This window comes from Podarcis erhardii, assembly GCF_964252035.2.
Source record: "Podarcis erhardii genome assembly, chromosome: 1".
Taxonomy (NCBI): Eukaryota; Metazoa; Chordata; class Lepidosauria; order Squamata; family Lacertidae; genus Podarcis; species Podarcis erhardii.
In genome coordinates this window covers 43,110,876-43,129,600 of record NC_138497.1, presented here as the reverse complement: position 1 = coordinate 43,129,600, position 18,725 = coordinate 43,110,876, and the positions used below count along the sequence as shown (strand labels likewise).

General features: G+C 43.9%; 1 protein-coding gene across 2 annotated transcripts in view; it reads right to left on the bottom strand.

Moving 5' to 3' along the window:
• BAHD1 (bromo adjacent homology domain containing 1) overlaps window positions 1–12,434 on the bottom strand; it is a 73,245-nt gene extending 60,811 nt beyond the window's left edge. For both annotated transcript variants that reach the window (XR_014156128.1, XM_081859951.1), the window contains exon 1: window positions 11,948–12,434. The gene's annotated coding sequence lies outside the window, so the exon portion shown is untranslated. The remainder of the gene's footprint in view (window positions 1–11,947) is intronic.
• Between the last annotated feature and the right edge of the window lie 6,291 nt (window positions 12,435–18,725).

The following is an 18,725-nucleotide window of genomic DNA, read 5'->3' as shown; positions in this document are numbered from 1 at the left end:
CATATGTGAACGTATACACCAAGTACAGGATGTGGACTCAGAAATCACATACAGTGATACCTCTGGTTAGCACTTAATTCGTTGCAGAGGTCCGTTCTTAACTTGAAACTGTTCTTAACCTGAAGCACCACTTTAGCTAATGGGGCCTCCTGCTGCTGCTGCTGCTCCACTGATGTACGATTTCTGTTCTCATCCTGAAGCAAAGTTCTTAACCTGAGGTACTATTTCTGGGTTAGTGGAGTCTGTAACCTGAAGCGTCTGTAACCCGAGGTACCACTGTACACACAGAGAGAGCTTGGGTATTGTATGAATAAGCCAAATCGACTAACAAATAGGCCTGGACATTGTTTGGGAGACTTGTTCTGGGAAAAACAACCCCAAAGTTAGCCTTTGGTCAGTTTTAGAAATCTTAAACAATGATAATGACGACAGCCCTGTTCTAACTTGCTGTAATTGCTGGTGTAGAGATGATGATGCAGCAGGCTGTACAGAAACATCCAGGTTTACTGTACATTCGCGTGCTGCCCTAATACAGGGAACAGGAAAGTTCTTCACCTGATGTTAACATTTCCAGGACAGCAGATGACGCCAAACAAAATTGCAGAAAAGCAATGGAGAATATTGCTTGACTAGCAGTGCAGACTAAACGACTTTAACCACTGTGATGAAAATAGCCGGTTTTTATGTACTTATGTTTTCTCTAACTACTGTAGAATTGTCGCATGGTGGGAGTTATAATAAATGAACCCCTGACCCATGAAAAGATTACACACACTGTCTCAATCTCCCCTAGGAAAGCTGGAAGCGTCACATTTTGCATGGATGCCCCCAGCTGCAGACTCCAATGCTTGCTCTTCTTGTTTTCTTAGAGCTTAAAAGCCTCCCTCCCTAACTTCTTGCTTTATACCAATGAGTCCAGGTGTTAAGTACCGTATTTTTTGCTCTATAAGACTCGCTTTTTCCCTCCTAAAAAGTAAGGGGAAATGTGTGTGCGTCTTGTGGAGTGAATGCAGGCTGCGCAGCTATCCCAGAAGCCAGAACAGCAAGAGGGATTGCTGCTTTCACTGCGCAGCGATCCCTCTTGTTGTTCTGGCTTCTGAGATTCAGAATATTTTTTCCTTCTTGTTTTCCTCCTCCAAAAACTAGGTGTGTCTTGTGGTCTGGTGCGTCTTATAGAACGAAAAATATGGTAGTTTCTTCAACCCATCAATGCTATATCAAACCGTTTCTTGCACATTCCTGCCACTATTTAGCAACCTTTATGTCTCTTTATGGTTGCTGAAGTCTCCCCAAACAATTCAGCAGGGAATCCAGGATTTTGGCCTTACCCACCCAGCTTCACATAGACAAGTCCTGTTTCAATTGAGCTTCAACCTTTACCCTAAACGTTCATATCTGCATGCATTTCCTGCATGAAAAATACTTTTAACTAAGCTAGAGTGAAGATGACAATGCAATGACAAACCTAGACAGCATCTTAAAAAGCACAGACATCACCTTGCCAACAAAGGTCCGTATAGTTAAAGCCATGGTTTTCCCAGTAGTGATGTATGGAAGTGAGAGCTGGACCATAAAGAAGGCTGATCGCCGAAGAATTGATGCTTTTGAATTATGGTGCTGGAGGAGACTCTTGAGAGTCCCATGGACTGCAAGAAGATCAAACTTATCCATTCTGAAGGAAATCAGCCCTGAGTGCTCACTGGAAGGACAGATCGTGAAGCTGAGGCTCCAATACTTTGGCCACCTCATGAGAAGAGAAGACTCCCTGCAAAAGACCCTGATGTTGGGAAAGATGGAGGACACAAGGAGAAGGGGACGACAGAGGACGAGATGGTTGGACAGTGTTCTCGAAGCTACCAACACGAGTTTGACCAAACTGCGGGAGGCAGTGGAAGGAAGACAAGAGTGCCTGACGTACTCTGGTCCATGGGGTCACGAAGAGTCAGACACGACTAAACAACTAAACAACAACAAGAGTGAAGATGCATACAGCATAAGTACATCTTAGTGTCTGTACTGCTAGCAATTAGGTAAAGTTTGCTTTATTTACCTTTCAGGAATCTTTTGGGGATTTAAAATGGTATATATAGCAAACTTAGGAATATTAAGTATTTTTTTAAAAATCAATTTTGCACATTTCATACACGTTATGAAATATTATTCACAGTCATAGTTCCAAAATATTAGAATATATAGCTGAATCCATGTGCTACATCCCATTAGTATATTTTTGCCATCAGAAAAGGAATTATTTGTCTTCCTTCCTTACATTTCACTGCCAACCTTAACTATTTTAATTATTTCCCACAAACTCACTAGAGACTTCCAAAGCAGGTGCACTTTCTGTCTTACTATCTCTATTTTCACTGCCATTATGTTGGAACCACTTTAGCATCCTTTTTGCTAATACTCAGACATCTAACATATCCAAGTAAAATCGTTAATGAATCTACGCATAAGGAATATCCGAAGTATTGAGTATGCTTGTATTCTGAATTTTCAACCCACCAATGTTTACAGTCTGCTCCTACTAAACCACACTTCCAAATATAGCCTAGAATTTCTTGAATCTTATAGGAATCACATATGTATATATGCATTACTCCATATAGTGGTTTTCTTTTAGACTATCAGCTATTGATATCTGGAACTATTTTTTAAAAATGTAAATCCATACATGTTCAGCTGTTGTAATTTTTAGAACTCTTTTCCCAGCCTCTTGTAAACTTTCATTCTCAAGTAACACCTTAAAAACTGATTAAAGACCAGTTATAAGTATGTGCTCCTAACACCTCAGATTTAGTAAACTAGCCAAAAGTACTAATATTCATCACCTGTGGAAGATAAGCAGTTAGCTGGAAAAATGTACACGCATGTGCATTCCGCATTTTTTAAAAATTCACCTCTGCTAAGATACAAAGTAGAATTAAATACAATCACATTCTTGAAAGTTCAATAGACTGTCATATCTAGAAACTGGCTAGTTTTCCCAACCAATTAAAACACCTATTGAGATTAATGGATTAACAGCAGTAAGAAAATGGACCCAGTGTTCTAAACAATAATAATGTTACATACTACATTAAAAGGTATATGAGGGATTGTGACAGGATAAGAATACCTTAGAACACAAGGATATGCCACTCTTGTTTACTCCAAGTTGAAATAAACGATAACAATACAAAGGTGTGAGAATACAATTTTACATTATGTTTCTCCTTTATAACCAGATATCCATTTTGGACTGATACTGCTTGACCCACTAAGATGAAGGTGGATATTATTTTAAAATGTTCTTGATAAAGTATATACTTCAGGACAAAAGAGAAATAAATTTAGCCATTTACTGTTATCTATGATATTCCGTATTGATTCAGCTGATCCTGATCTCTTTAAATCTTATCAACTAAAGGACTGTGTTTGTTTGAAATTAAATCCTAGAGTTAGAAGTGACTTTAATCCCCAAATATTTTATTGAAGGTTTCTAAGGAATTTGAAAGAAATTATATCTTGCTTTTACAGCTATGTGATATGAAAAGTCATAAATTCCGACTTGGCTGTTAATCCAGGACGAAAACTAAACTCATTCATTAGTGTTGTGCTTTCTTTTTTCCTTCACGTGCCATATTAATCAATTTTGGGCCTTTAGATAAAAATCCTCCCCTTTCCAATTAGGAAAAGGGTTTCCATTACGCACTGAAACACAACTGGCTCATGGATAACATAAAACTTTGCCCCAATGATATAATGCATTCGTCTGTGCAAAACTGAAGGTGAAGGAATAATTCCGGTGAAAGAATTAAGCACCACTAAATTAAAGAAGTATAACTTTCATCAACTCCACAGACCTATTGTATTTTGCTCCTCTTAACAGTTAAAAAAAATACTGCACTTGAAATCCTCTCAGGCTGGAACTGTCTGGAATTGGATTTAAAATCTCCTGCCGAAAAAATGCCCCTTTTTTCAAGGCTATCAACATAATTAACTCTATACAGCAATCTTCTGAAATCTGAATTAGGTTCGTATCCTGATCCCATGGCAATTTTGCTTCTGTATGCATTTCTTGCTGACTTTTCAAAGTTGCCTATACAATCTCTCACTGCTTTGCCCTTGTTCTGTTGCTACTCTAGCGAATGAATCAGCCAAATGTCCTAGCAGAACACAAGAGCGTCATCAATTAAAAAAAAGTGTTGTCGTTGCTGCTGTTGTTTAAGGCAGCTAATACAGGTATATGCAGAAACGTCACAAGTTACCGTCATTTATTTGGGAAATCAAGAGTGAGCAACCTATTGTATCGCAAGGAATTAGCTCAGCACAGGGATCACTCATAATTCTGTTAGTGCACACACACAACCCACGGTTTCATTGCCTCGACCAATCCAAACTTTTGTTACGTAGCACACATTCACTGTGCAGTGCTCCTTACTTTCTCTATTTTGTTCAATACAATTAAATTACAATTATGCACAGGACTATAATGGCGATTTCCAATTAGTTCAATTGATTACTAAAAACTAGAAGTTGTTCCCACAATAGCCTCTTTGCATTATTCCTTCATCTGGGTGTTTACAGCTACTTATGTAGGTTAGTAGGGAGAGGAAAATATGCATTGCACAGAAGCAAAATCCAAATGTGTCATCTCAGTATCCTCTACTTGATGATCAAGGCTGGTGGTGAGTTTTCTTTTTTTAATTAACAGATATTAATTAAAATAGTTATGTTACTTGTGGTACCAATTGATAAGGTATAATTGCATGTCTAACTACCAAGGATCACCAACTATTTCAGCTGTTTGTTTTGCATCTAATGATTGCTGGGAGTCGAGCTTCTGTACTGGAATAAGTCTGAACAGTATCTGAAGAAAAATTATTCCCAGCCTTCTATTTCAATAAAAGTTTCAAATACTGTGCAAGAAGCGACAGCAATTTTTTTTATTTTAAAAAAGGATCACAAGGCTGAGGAAAACAGTCTCTTGTCCCAAGGACTGACTCCTCCATGTATTCATCTCACATCCTCAACACATATTAACGGACCAACTTTTTAACAACCATAGCCTGAAATCAGGGAGGCACAAGGCAAATGCAGGAGGAAAAGGAGGCCAGAGGTGCCTACCAGGTTCAAAGAGTTACTCAGCAGCAACAGCCACTGAATAGTAGTTACTGGAGCACATGGCAGGACAACAGGCCCTGGTTAAAAGACTTACAGTCTATAGTTTGACACAGAGAACACAAGAACAGGCCAATGGCCCATCTAGTCCAGCATCTTGTTTTCACAGAAGCTGATCAGTTGCATGTGGGAAGTTGCAGTGGAGAGAAAGGAGTAGGAAAGACCCACAGTATAAACAGCCTTCTGCAACACAACTATGGATATACCGTATTTTTTACTCCATAAGATGCACTTTTTTCTTCCTAAAAAGTAAGGGGAAATGTCTGGAGTAAATGTGTGGTGCCTGGAGCCGAATTGCCCAGGGGCGAAAAGCAGATCATGCTTCTTTTTTTTTGAAAGAGGGAAGTGGGTGTTGAAAAAAAGGCGCTAATCACCAAGCGATCAGGGAGGGAGATAAGGGAGCTAGAGATAAAGGAGGCTGCCTAGGAGGGGGGAAATTAAAGCCCATGGATCCTCAGGATTTTTGCATTGGATCACCCCAAATTCACCATCAGATCACATAGCAAGTCCATGACTACAGCCTGCACCAAAAACACACACACATCCACTGTTTCTTGGGGCCACAATGGCGCAAAAAACGTGGTTACAAAGCACGGATCCACATGGATTCTCAGGATTTTTGCATTGGGCTACCCCAAACTCACTGTCAAATCACATGTCTGTGGCCACAGTATGAACCACAGAAATCATACATCCACTGTTTCGTTCAGAATATTTTTCCCCCTGTTTTCCTCCTCTAAAAACTAGGTGCGTCTTATGGAGCGAAAAATACGGTAACTTAATGTCTCTGTCCCCGTAAGATATTTTTATTCAAAAGGACAGTATCGAAGAGTTACTGTTCTATAAAAAGCTGAGACGGGCTATAAAGAAGTCAACATTCCATTTGTTTGTTTGTTTTGTTAAAGGAGAACAGAAGCCTTCAAAAAATGGCACAGAAACTTTCAAGGATTGGTTCAAGGAGGAGCTGTAAATATTGTGACAGCAGATTCGGTACTGCTACGTGAATGACGGGGTATCATTAGGAGTGTTTCTTATAAGGGAAACAAATGGGAGAACGGTGGAAAAATGCAAAACTGTCTATGAAATGTCACACTGTGCCCCACTTTAAAGGGTCACTAATCCCACAAACATTAGGAGGAGGACCCAAATCTAAAGAGTGTCTTAGGTTCTCTCACTGTCACCTATATGAAGCTTTGCCTCAATAAAGGGCCTCTTTAAAAGTGCTGTAATAAAGAATGTTGTAGACTGTGTTCATAGAGATTAAGGCAGGTTTTCAACAGGAATGTTGGGCTCGGGGTTCTATCTAATGCTTCAGCAAATCCACTCAGAGATCAGAGGATTTCTGGTCCTAAAGGTGCTCCGGTTTTCTCTTTGCTTTGAAAGATCAATGACAGGTGCCTTACTGGGGCAAAGGTCACAAAGAGGAAGCATCCAGAATGAAACTGACAGGTCTTGCTTACAGAGGGAATGCCCACCATTCTGGACCTTGCAGTGATTCTTCTCCTAAATGAATGAAAATGAATCCTTTGCTTGAATCCATTTGCTAGAAAATTCTGTATTTTTAACAAAGTCTCTCAAAACGGCATTTAACCCGTTTGCAGCATATTAACTCCACCTCGCCTGATGCAGCATGACAGCTGAGGAGTGTGGACTCGGAAGTCCTTGGTCCTCACAGCCTCAACCCACCCACCCCACCTGCAATATGGTCATAACAATACAGTGGAACCTCGGGTTACAGACACTTCAGGTTACAGACTCCGCTAACCCAGAAATAGTACCTCGGGTTAAGAACTTTGCTTCAGGTTGAGAACAGAAATCGCGTGGCGTCAGCGAGAGGCCCCATTAGCTAAAGTGGTGTTTCAGGTTAAGAACAGTTTCAGGTTAAGAACGAACCTCCGGAACAAATTAAGTTCTTAACCCAAGTTACCACTGTATTGGCCTACCTCGCAGGACAGGAAGTTATAAAAGATTGCAGAAATATGCATTCAAAATTATTTGAATAGGCATTGAAAATGCACGTTATAAATACAGTCGTACCTTGGAAGTCGAGCGGAATCCGTTCCGGAAGGCCGTTCAACTTCCAAACTTTCAAAAACCAAATCACGGCTTCTGATTGGCTGCATTAAAAAAATTGCTGGCGCTTCTTGCACAGTATTTGAAACTTTTATTGAAATAGAAGGCTGGGAATAATTTTTCTTCAGATACTGTTCAGACTTATTCCAGTACAGAAGCTCGACTCCCAGCAATCATTAGATGCAAAACAAACAGGAGCTTCCTGCAGCCAATCAGAAGCCGTGATTTGGTTTTTGAAAGTTTGGAAGTTGAACGGCCTTCCGGAACGGATTCCGCTCTACTTCCAAGGTACGACTGTATTTATAACGTGCATATTCAATGCCTATTCAAATAATTTTGAATGCATATTTCTGCAATCTTTTATAACTTCAGAAGCCGCAGAAGCCCTGTCAAACATTCGGGTTCCAAAAGAACGTTCGCAAACCGGAACAATCACTTCCGGGTTTGCAGCATCCGGGAGCCAAAACGTCTGAGTTCCAGGGCGTTCAGGATCCAAGCTACAACTGTACTAAGTCTTCAAGCCCTGCTCCACAATCCACTGACTAAAATGCAGTTGATAGGTAAACAGTGCAAGGCTACTGTTTTGGCTTCCAGACTTCGGAAGTATCTAAACGCTTGAACGTCCAGCCCTCTCTATGATTCTGCTTTGGCATTTCATGAAAAATGATACTGCTCAGCAAGGCTCTGGTCCATGACTGTGAGCTCTTCTCTTTCACGATGATGATTTTACGCTGGGCTATTTCTTCAGGGCCAGTAGTTTTGATTAAAAATAGCAGAACGTTGTTAGCACCTTTAAATACTCATTAACAGAAAGTAGAGTGAAGAATAAAAGTATTTTAATAAATAAAATCCACTTCCCTTCTATTTTGAGATGATTATTAATGCAGGCAAGAATTCCAGTCTACCTGCAAGGATCCCTTCAAACCTTGTTTTCTATGACTGATTTACACACTTGACTAAGACGAGAAACCCATCTCTAACAAGGACTCCAGATTTCTGTTCATCCTGTTTTGAGCTGGGGACATAGGATAGGCGACATCTAACTTCTCCAGAAGTGCAACACAGCACGACACTATTAGCATACACGTTAAGAAAGAAGATTTCAGTAATTTAATGTTGGGGCTTACTCTTTCCCAAAATTCGCAAATGGCCAAAGACACTGCAAATCCTCCTACCCTTTTTAACGTATTTCACACTTATTCAATGTATATGTACGATGGTGCAGCTTGTACAGCCTTTCCTGCCTGCTTTATACTGAAATTATATTCAATATTCACAATGTTCTCCTCGTTCTTCATTTGGATGCTTAACAGGTAATCCTGTTCCAGCCCATCTTCACCGCTACTTGCTGATACCTATTCACACCTTTCACTTTTGTCCGGTTCATCTGACTTTAAGCAAGCATGGACAAAGCCCCCTCAATGTCCAACAGAGAAACTACTGCATTTCTAATACTAAAAAAGTGCTGAGCTGAGCTATCAGCACTAGAAAATTCCTTTAGACCAGGTACTTCCCACCCCTGTGTGGCAAGGTGCTTCATATTCTAACTGTAATCAAATATTAGATGGGTAAAAATCAAACAATACAACTTTAAAAACACACTAAGCAAATGAAAAAGTCAGCATATATCCTTGAAGAGAAGCATGCACTAGATCAGCTTACAAACACGATACAAGCAAGATTCTTGAACCAGCAAATATTCTGATTTATTATGATGCCAGAGATTCTTTCAAATGCATGAATTCCTCAAGCACTCTGTAAAAGTCCCTTTGGAATGTCACAAGGAAAATTTAGCATTGCGCCACCTACTTGAAACCAGAACTCTGGATCTCAATCCAATCTACAGAACACATCTAGCAGCTTGCAAATGCCCTGTAGGGAAGAGCTTTACACATAGATAATTTGGAAAGAAGGGCAGTCAATGAAACAAAAACTCAAGCCACGGTTTATCCATAGATTCACCAGGTGATCTCAGGCATCTGCCTTGGATCAATTTCTTACAAAATGGAAATTAACAAAAGTCGATGTAATAAGGAAATGTTACATGCCTTAAGGATTAGTCAGGCTACATATCTAAATAAATAAAACGTAATGATCCATCTAGAACTGGCTAATCTCATAAAGTCCGAAGCATCCGGAAAGGAGCAAGAGCTGATCGCCTGAAGTTACTTTCACATTTTACTACAGAAAGCAACACAAGCAACCGGTTTTGTTTTCCATACAGATAGAAACAAATGGAAATCAGTGTCATCTGACTCTTAACTTTATTCCTCTGCACATATGACAAGAAACCTTAACTTGGAAATAAAAACAGAAAGGTACTTTCCTAATCCTAACATTATTCTTCTATGTAAACACATCTTCCAGATTTTAGAAGCTCAAGTCAGATGTGTGAACATGTGGTCTACATAATGAAACAGAATGCATGATGTTCCACACTGTAGTTATGCATAGGGAGGAGTGACATACACACTTTTCACAAAACATTCGTCCAACATGCAACACTGAGTTGCTACAATCTGAGTACAAGTTTAATTTAATGCTGTTACCAAACATTTTTAGAACACTCATGAAGTACCACAAGAACCCCTAAAGATAATTTCCGCAATACTACTTCAATCCTCTTTTCTGTTTTTAGAATAAATGAAGTTCTAAAATGAGCCTGTAAAAGGTTTTTAAACAGGCTGGAGATATACATTGTGGATGACTAACCAATCATATTTTAACCTTCCCACAATTTTGCACATCACCTGCAAACAGAAATGTTCCATCAACTGCACCATTTCAGTTCTCCACCCATTCCTGCCTATTCAGAAGGCTATGGTGGGAGGGAAGATAACCTGTCAGAAACACTGATGTGGATTTCATTCTGGGTACCCATTTGTTCGTTCTCTGTTGCAACTGTCAGACAAGGAAGGGAAGGGGACTTCTTACGTACACTCTCTTGCTACTCTTAGGACATGAGGAGGGTGTGAAAACTGGTGTTAGCATCTTCTCCCTAAGTGCAAGGGGTGACATTTAAAACAGGAGAAGAATGAGCTTTGTGAATGGTGATAAAGTGCATTCCAGTACTCCTTACTGGAAGGGAAGAAGATTCCAAATTTGATAGCCAATGCACTCAAAAATGTACATCTGATTTTGGCCTATGCAAACACTACACATCCAAGTTGTGATAAGTAGAGAAATACCACACAAAACAAGTATTTATATTCCCTGAACTATTAACAATTTCAAAATAATTATCTCCAGGAACAAGTAATACATCCGCTTGGTTCCCTTTGTTTTTGCTACCACCTCACAAACATCTTCCACTATTTTGATGGCAGCTTTCAAATATCACAGCAAATCAGTAACTTTACTTTGCCTCACTGAGGCATGTCTCTTGAGACAGTGTCAAGTTATTAAGTGCCTTGATCTTTCTAGAGAAAACCCATCAAGATTCAGTTTCCGATGCCTCTTTCCCATGACCACTTTCTTTTTTTAAACCCTCTTAGGTTTGATCGCTTCTGTTCTGGCGCTCGGTTCCAAGTTCCTGTTCCAAAAGACCCCTCACGAGAAAGAGAGAGTGTTGCATGCGTCTTTGTCTTTTACAGCCCATTTTAAACAGGACATCTGTCTCTGTGTCTGGTTTATCCCAAAAGGTGCCTCGGATAGACACAGCAGCCCTCTCCCAACTAGGAAACAAGACTGGGTGACAATCTCGTTTTCCAAGAGGCAGGGGACAAAATTAGGAAGGGGGGAAGGAAAGAGAGAGAGAGCGCGAGCGCCAAGGAGGCCCTTCACGTGGTCTCCCATGGGTTCAGTTCCTGCCTTTCCCCCAGATGAATCGGGAGGGGGAAAGGGGGTGTTGTTTTCTCGATCGTCGATGTAAAAGTTAAATGGCTTTATTACATAACTTTAGACCTTAAAGCTAATCCCAGGAAGCGAAGCGGCAGCCTGACCCTCGCTCGCATGATCCAAGTGGGCCACCGGGGAGTCGTTTGCCAGAGCTCAGCCCACCTGCCACCGGGGGCCATTTCCTCCCTGCTCTCCGGCGGCCGGGTGATGGGCGGGGAGAGACGGGAGCAGCCCGGAGTGTCCTTCAGCTCGGGCAGAGGACCAGCCCCAGGGCCACGGCGCCCTTCGGGGAAGGGGGATCCCCGCCGCCCACCCCCAGCGACAAGGCAGGCCCCCGGCGACACACACACACACACACACACACACACTGGAGAGGGAGAGGAGGAGGTTGCAGGGGAGCGGCGGCGGCGGCGGCGGCTGCTACTGGAACCGCAGCCAGCAAACCACCCACCCACCCACCGTGACACGAGGAAGATCAGGGAAGCGGGCTGAGGCGCCCGGAGGGACACGCTGCCTGAAGACCGCCACGGATCGCCCTCCCTCCCTCCCCTCCCCTCCCGGGCCCCGGGCCGGCACCAGCCGGATCCCAGCAGAAAGTTCCCGGTGGCCCCCGGCTGAAGCCTGCGCGCCGCCTCGTCCCGCAAGAGCCGCGCCCCCCTCCGCCCCCCGCTTCCCCGCCGGCACCTGTTCCCATCACCCGCCCGGCAAGTTCCTCGACGCTGCGCCCTTCCAAGCAGCGCCGCCGCCGCCGCCTCCGGCTTGTGGGGCTCGCGAGGCGGGCGGCGTCGGCGGGCGGAGCCCCATCGCGCTGCCGGCCGGCCGGTGCAGATTGACGGGCTGACGCCGAACTCGCTGGCTCGCTCGCACTCACCGGGGCGCTGGCGGGCTGCTGCTCCTCCGTCGTCGTCGTCGTTGCCGGCGCCGTTCGGCTCAAGCGGGCCCACCCAGGGCAGGCGGAGGCCCGGGCCGGGCTGGAATCCGGCGGCTGGAACGCCCCGGGGCGCCCGAGTCCCGGGCTCCACGCTGCTGCGTCAGCGCCGCCGCCTCCTCCTCCTCCTTCGCCGCCGCCGCGTAGCCGCCCGGCTGCGGGATGGGGACTGGAGGCGCGCCCCCTTCTGGGGCCCGCGCGCTCAAGGCCGGAGGAGGGGGCGGCGGCTGCTGCTGCTGCTGCTGCTTCTGCTCCCGCCGCGGCTCCCGCTCCCGCCGCTCCCTCGGCCGAGGAAGGCTCGGCTGCCGTCCTGCCGCTACCGCTGCTCCGCTGCTGCTGCTGCCGCCACCTCCGCGCCCGCCGCCGATGTGCTCTAACTCCCCGAAAGCAGCAGCGGCAGCAGCGAGCCCCTTGCTCGGCTCAGGCTCCGTCCTCCCTTCCTGCTTCCTCGTCGGCAGCCAATCGGCGCCCTCCCCAGCGCCGTCCGCTCCGACGCGCCCGCCAATCGCCAGGCACCTGGCCCGCCCCCGCTAGCCAATCTCCGCACCAACCACCCGCCCCAGCCAGGTCCCAGCGCAGCTTGCAAGGCAAGGCAGGCAGGCAGGCAGGCGAGGCGGGCGGCTCCCAGCGGACACGGCATGGCCACGGCCGCCCAGCCGGGGGAGGGGCGTCCCCACGCGAGCGGCAGCATCCTCCGCGCGCGCCCCGCCCCCCCCGCCGCCCAACCTGTCTTCTCGGCAGCCCCGTCGCGCCTCCAGTCCGCCCCATCGCTCTTTTCCCGCCTGCCCAAGTCCCCATCTGCTTTTCCCATCCTCCCCTGGACGTGAGCGGGGCTGGGGCGCCTTCCCTCCTCGCCTCGGCCGCCCCTCGTGCTTCCCCACGCGGCTTTCCTCGCGGGGAAGAGAAACGCCTCGAAGAAGTTTCTTTAGCCCGGCTCCGTCCGCCCCCCGCCCCCCCCCCGCATTCTTCCCCTCCTCTTCCCGTGGCTCTTTCTCGCCCTGTCACACAACGGACTAGCCGTCACCTTGGTCGGCCACCAACAGCACCCTCCTCCTCCTCCTCCTCTTCCATTCGAGCGCCTCTTCCTTTGTTGCATCCAGTCCCCTCGGGAGATCTTCCATATTCAGGTCACCGGCTCTATTTGTCAGTCACCCTCCACCAGAAGCCGCCACATCGACCCGAGTCCCTCTGCTTTCTACCCATCTACTTTGCCCAGAAATTCCTAGGCTAGCAATCCTGCTTTCCCTCAACTTTCCTTTACTTATTGGACTTTCATCTCGACCAGTCTCTGAAGCTTGGAGGAACATTTGTACAGCTAAAGAAGAATCGCCCCCCCCAATCCCCCATCTCCTTGCTGGCATTCAGGAAGGGAAGGGGTGGCCTTAGCAGCCTCACTTCCACTGTTGGGTACTAGACTGTCCTTGCGCCTCATCTCTGCAACAACAGGGCACCTGTGGACCATAGCTGTGCACACCATAGACAAATGCAAGCTTGATTGCATTACCATTTAATATGATTACATAGCACTGAATATTGAACCAAATCCTCAGCACAATATCAAGGCTGCAGAATAAATGAGCAAAACATTGCATGCACCTTGGTAATGTTCATTGTGTGTGTGTGTTCCTCTTTCAGGGAGCCTAATGTGAAAATGTCAGGTTAATACAACAGGCTTTTCAATTTTGCCTTCTAACTGTCCAATGTTCGTTCATTCTCATTTTCCAGTTTTGCTCATAGAGAACCAAAGGTTCTTTGCTCTGTGCTGCAAAAGACTTGGTTTGGGGGCATTTAAGCTGATCTGGGATCATTTACTGCAGAAGGCTGTGGGCTACCTACCCTCAGGCTGCTTGCAGGTTGCGACCTTTTGAGCAGCTGGAATTTAATTCCAGGTCCGCACATTATCCACCTTAGATCACACGCAAGCACTCTACCACCCCAAGTTCTAACCATATTAAGCTACAATGACTGATAAAAGGCCACATGAATGCATACATAATCCATTTTGCTTCTCAAGCTACAATTCCCTAAAAAATGAACAAGTAATCCATGACACTAGCCTACTGTGTGTACATGATTTCACTTTTGTATTCCTTGTTAATTATTTTGGAATAATTAACTACATTTTTCTTGATATAAACAAACACTACTATAAATTTCCTTTCTGCTGAAAGCATATACACTTATTGCAGTATTTTCCAGGAATCCCAACAGAAACTCTTTATTTTCCCAGGAGATGGGGGAGAGCCCTTGCCCTGGGTGAATGTGGGCTCAATATATGGCACAACAGTGAAAAAAGGAAAAAGGTAGTGGTTCACATTCGATTAGTTTTAATACACTTTAATATAACAGAAATTAAAGTCATCTACATCTGCAGGCATCTTGGCTTCTTGTAATTTTGCTCAACTCTTCTTGATCTTTCTGGTGCTCCTTTTCAGTTGCTGCTTCTGCATCCACTTACATGCTTACTGGTTCATTCACATGAATAAGCACAAGGCAACTCCTATAGTGGTGCTTTGGGGTATATAGGCAACTCCTATAGTGGTGCTTTCCAATAAATGAAAGCTCCTGCTTTCATTTATTGGAAACCACTTCCAATGTTACATGCCTGTTATCTGAGGATCTAATATTTACAGGCCTAGTACTTTCTCAAAGATCTGCTTATAGTTGGTTCACAGTTCCCCAGATGTCATTCCATGACATCATTATCACGATAATCTCTTAGACACTAACAAAATTCAGTTGTAGTTGAAGTGTTTATTTATATATCAATCTCAGATCAGTTTCTAAAAATGAATTGAAAATTTAAACACTGCTTGTGACTTGGGATCATAGGGAAGGGTGAAAGGTTCAGAAAGGGGGAAGGGAGGTTCCCTGCCTGTCACTACTTTCTAGAATTTACAAGACGGTGAGATCAAGTTGTTCTGAGAAGTGTAAGGAGGTCAACCACATGAAGTGATCTTAAGCATGCATGTTGAATCAGGTGCTTGAAGAAGACTAAACTGCAATCCCCAAGAGCAATCCCTGAAACACTGGTTCAGCCAAGGATATATGCATTAAAAGTGAGGTCCACATATGAAAAGTGAGAAATTTCATTTCATATGCCTAGAGCAGCAGCAATCCTGGTTTTTGTATAATTTCTGTTTTGTTTATTGGGAAAATGTCTACATTTCTTGGAAAAGTGTCTGAATTACAACACATTTCTCTGACTCATCTTAAAATGAAGCAGCTGTCACTGCTGGATTCTTTAAGAATGATTTCTTTAAACGGGGGCATCTTCTGCTTCAAAATACTTACAGATGCATCATCCCCCCTCCCCTCAACTCCCCCTGCCTCCCAAAATAGCTTTGTGAAATTGCTATCTGTTCAACTGTTTTAAGATACAAGAACTCTGAACAGCGACACAATGAAACAATTTCTGTATCGCTGTGGGGTTGGTTGTTCACAACAGCTAGAGATTCCAAGGATGCTATCCCACAGCAACTGGGCTAGCAGAGATGGCGCTGCCCAGGTGTAGCCAAGTGTTGCTTAAAGTAGCAGACAATGTTGTACTTTTTCCTTTAGGGTACTGATTGCCACACTTCCAGTTCAGAATAAGCCAGAGAACAAAACAGAAACCTATGATTTGGGCAGAGCCTAAGAGCTTAGTAGAACTGGAGGCGTGGTTGGTTGTTTCACACATCATGCTAAGTTAACCTTTGGCCTAGCTGTGTTCCTGTTATGTACTGAGTTGAATAGGATCCAAACTGCAGCAGTCTGATTGGTCCTAGAACAATAGGATCCAAATTGCAGCAGTCTGATTGGTCCTAGAACAATAGGATTCAGAATGCAGCAGTCTGATTGGTCCTAGAACAATGCAGCAGTATGATTGGTTGGCAGGAACCACCCAATCATGCTCCAGATATAAGTGAATCCACAACCTGATTGGCTTACAGTAGAATTCCAGAATTAGCCAATCATGTGCAGCCCATTGTGTAAATAATGTATATAAAGCAGATACTGTGAGGGGACTTTCATTCATTCCTCCTCACCACTATGAGCTGAATAAAGAGCATGAAATCACTTCGCGACTCCGAGTATATTTCAGTTCCACATTCCTGGAGAGTGTGGCCACTTAGTGCCCTCTCCTAAAAAAGCAAACACAAGCTGCAAACCTTGGTTACAGCTTGTAACTTGACTGGAGCAAGCCAAACCACAAGGTCAGGTTCAGATGACATGCTAAGCCGAACCAAACTATGGCTTAGCTTGCAGCAGCAGGACCAGAGATGGAGCCATGATCTGGAGGCCACACACTCATCTATTCCCACCAAAGCTTAGTGTTTGGTTTAGGGTTATGTGTGAACCAGGTAGTTTTTAGAAAGCGTTTCCAGGGACATGATAAAACATTTGCTCCAGTTTTAACGGACTTTGAATATATTTACTGACTGAAAATAAAAACACTAAATGGAAAGGCTCTGAATTGACTAGAAGGAATGGCCATTTCTTGATTCCGTGAACCAGATTCATATGCACACACAAATAGCACAAGAAAAGCTTTCTGTGTGATAGTGCCCTTAGTGGCACACCGCCTTCTCAATCTAACTAGGTAACCCATGATGGATTTAGGGTGGTGTGGGTGGTCCCCCCCCCCAGAGGGCACTGAGCCAAGGGGGTGCAAAATTGAGAAGCTCCATAATTGAGAAGATCCATTAGGGGGCACTAAGTCCAGCCCTGTTGGTAACCCCACGAACTTGGATGTCAGCAGGGTAGAGGAGGCTGGACTTGGTTACTAATTTCCAGCTCCTTATTAAAAAGTTCAAAGCACAACTGCATGAGCAGTCTGAATAAGGAACTGAATTCTATATGCACCTCAAATTAAGCTTTGGGGCTCCTAAACGTGGCCTGCGGTCACACCCATTAAAGCGCTATATGGAAACTCCATTTTGACCAAAGAGAGTGCTGTTTTTTTTGAAAGAGAGTTTCTCTTTGGCATAAGAGCCTCCCTAAAACTGAGGGCGCAGGGGAATATAAAATTCCATTTATTATTCAGGCTGGTTATGTAGGAATACAACCTTATGGGAAGAGCTCAATGGTAGAGCATCTGCTTTGAAGGCAGAATGTCCCAAGAATAACCCCCAGTATCACCAGTAGGACTGGCAAAGACTCTTCCCTGAAACCCTCGAGAGCCACTGCCACTCAGCTTAAGTGATGCTGAGCTACATGGACCAATGGTTTGGCTCTGTGTAAGGCAGATTCATATATTCCTATCCTCAAGTGGGTAAGAAGGGCATCAACTTCATTGAAATGAAATAGCTCTCTGGTCTTCCAGTCACATAATAAAATGTAGTGTGCTCCGGGGCTTACACGTTTTACTGAAAATAAAGACATTTTATTTTCCAGTTATTTTCATGCTTGCTCAGTACTGTAATGCTTTCAAAGGCTTTTTATGACGCTGTACATCACCTGCTGTGTTTTGGTTTTGTTTGTTTCCCCCCCCCCCCCAAGAAGGCGGTATATAAATTCATTCATTCATTCATTTACAAATAAATGCTAGCTTGCTTCCATTATTTTCATGGATTCTTATTATTTAATATTATTATTTTTTGGATTTCCTACATACCCTTCACCATAAGTTCCCAGAATGGGTTACAACAATATAAAAACACAATATAAAAATCAGTACTAGTGTCTTTTTTTAAAAAAATCAGAAAATGCGGCAGGCCCTGAAAATATTCTACCATACTAATCCGCAACTCCTCCATGAGGTCTTGTTTTTCTTGCACCATAGACAGCAGAGGATTCTTTTCACCACTCATTTCTGGATGGGCAATAGCGTCAGACTATATGGACTGCCTCAAACAATTTCCTGAAGGCCACCCAAAGGGTCATGGTCCCACTAGAGAGTTGCAGCTGGATCACTGAATGTGCAAAAAAGATCCCCAATTCCCAAAACACTAATAAGAACTTGGAAGTTGTCTGAGATCATCAGCAGGAATGTCCAGAAGGGCAGAATGAATGTTTGATCAAGAGATACAACTACAGACCATCTGGTGGTTAAGCAGCCAGCCCAGAGCTTCATATACTGAATATCAAAGACTTTGGAATATATATTTTGAAGTACCGTATATTTGTAATCCATGAGTAGTTATTGGAAGACTTGTGAACTTTACTCTTAATCTGACCTTTCTCAACATGGAAGAATACATGTTCAGCTACACCTTCCTATTAAGATTTGTTCATATAAGAATGACATTTCTTTACCTACTGAAAAAGAAACTGTCCATTTGTACTCAAGAGCCTGAAAACAAAATTAATCAATCTGAGACCAACTTTTGCTATTCTCAAAACATACATCCCTACATATAAACATCTAGCAACATAGTCCAGGGTGTCCCCAGTAGACAGTGAGTAAGAATAGAATAAGCTTTCAGGTATTCACTTTAATCTCCAGAAAAAAGAGTATATGTTCAATTCTGGACCATACTTAGGGGACCACTAGATAATATGAATTGTGCAATACAGCAGGAAGTGGTGCTGATGAGTTCATGGGTGAACTCTGCCCTCCAGCTTCCACCTTGATCAATAGCATGGCTCAGTGCTAGAGAACAGCGTGACGCTTGTAACATCATCTCTTCTGATCAAGTACAACTTGGATCTTGTTTTTGCTTACAGTGTGCCAAAAGACAAGGTGCAAAGAACAGTCTTACACATTAGGGATATCCTGAACAGCTTTCACCTTAGAACA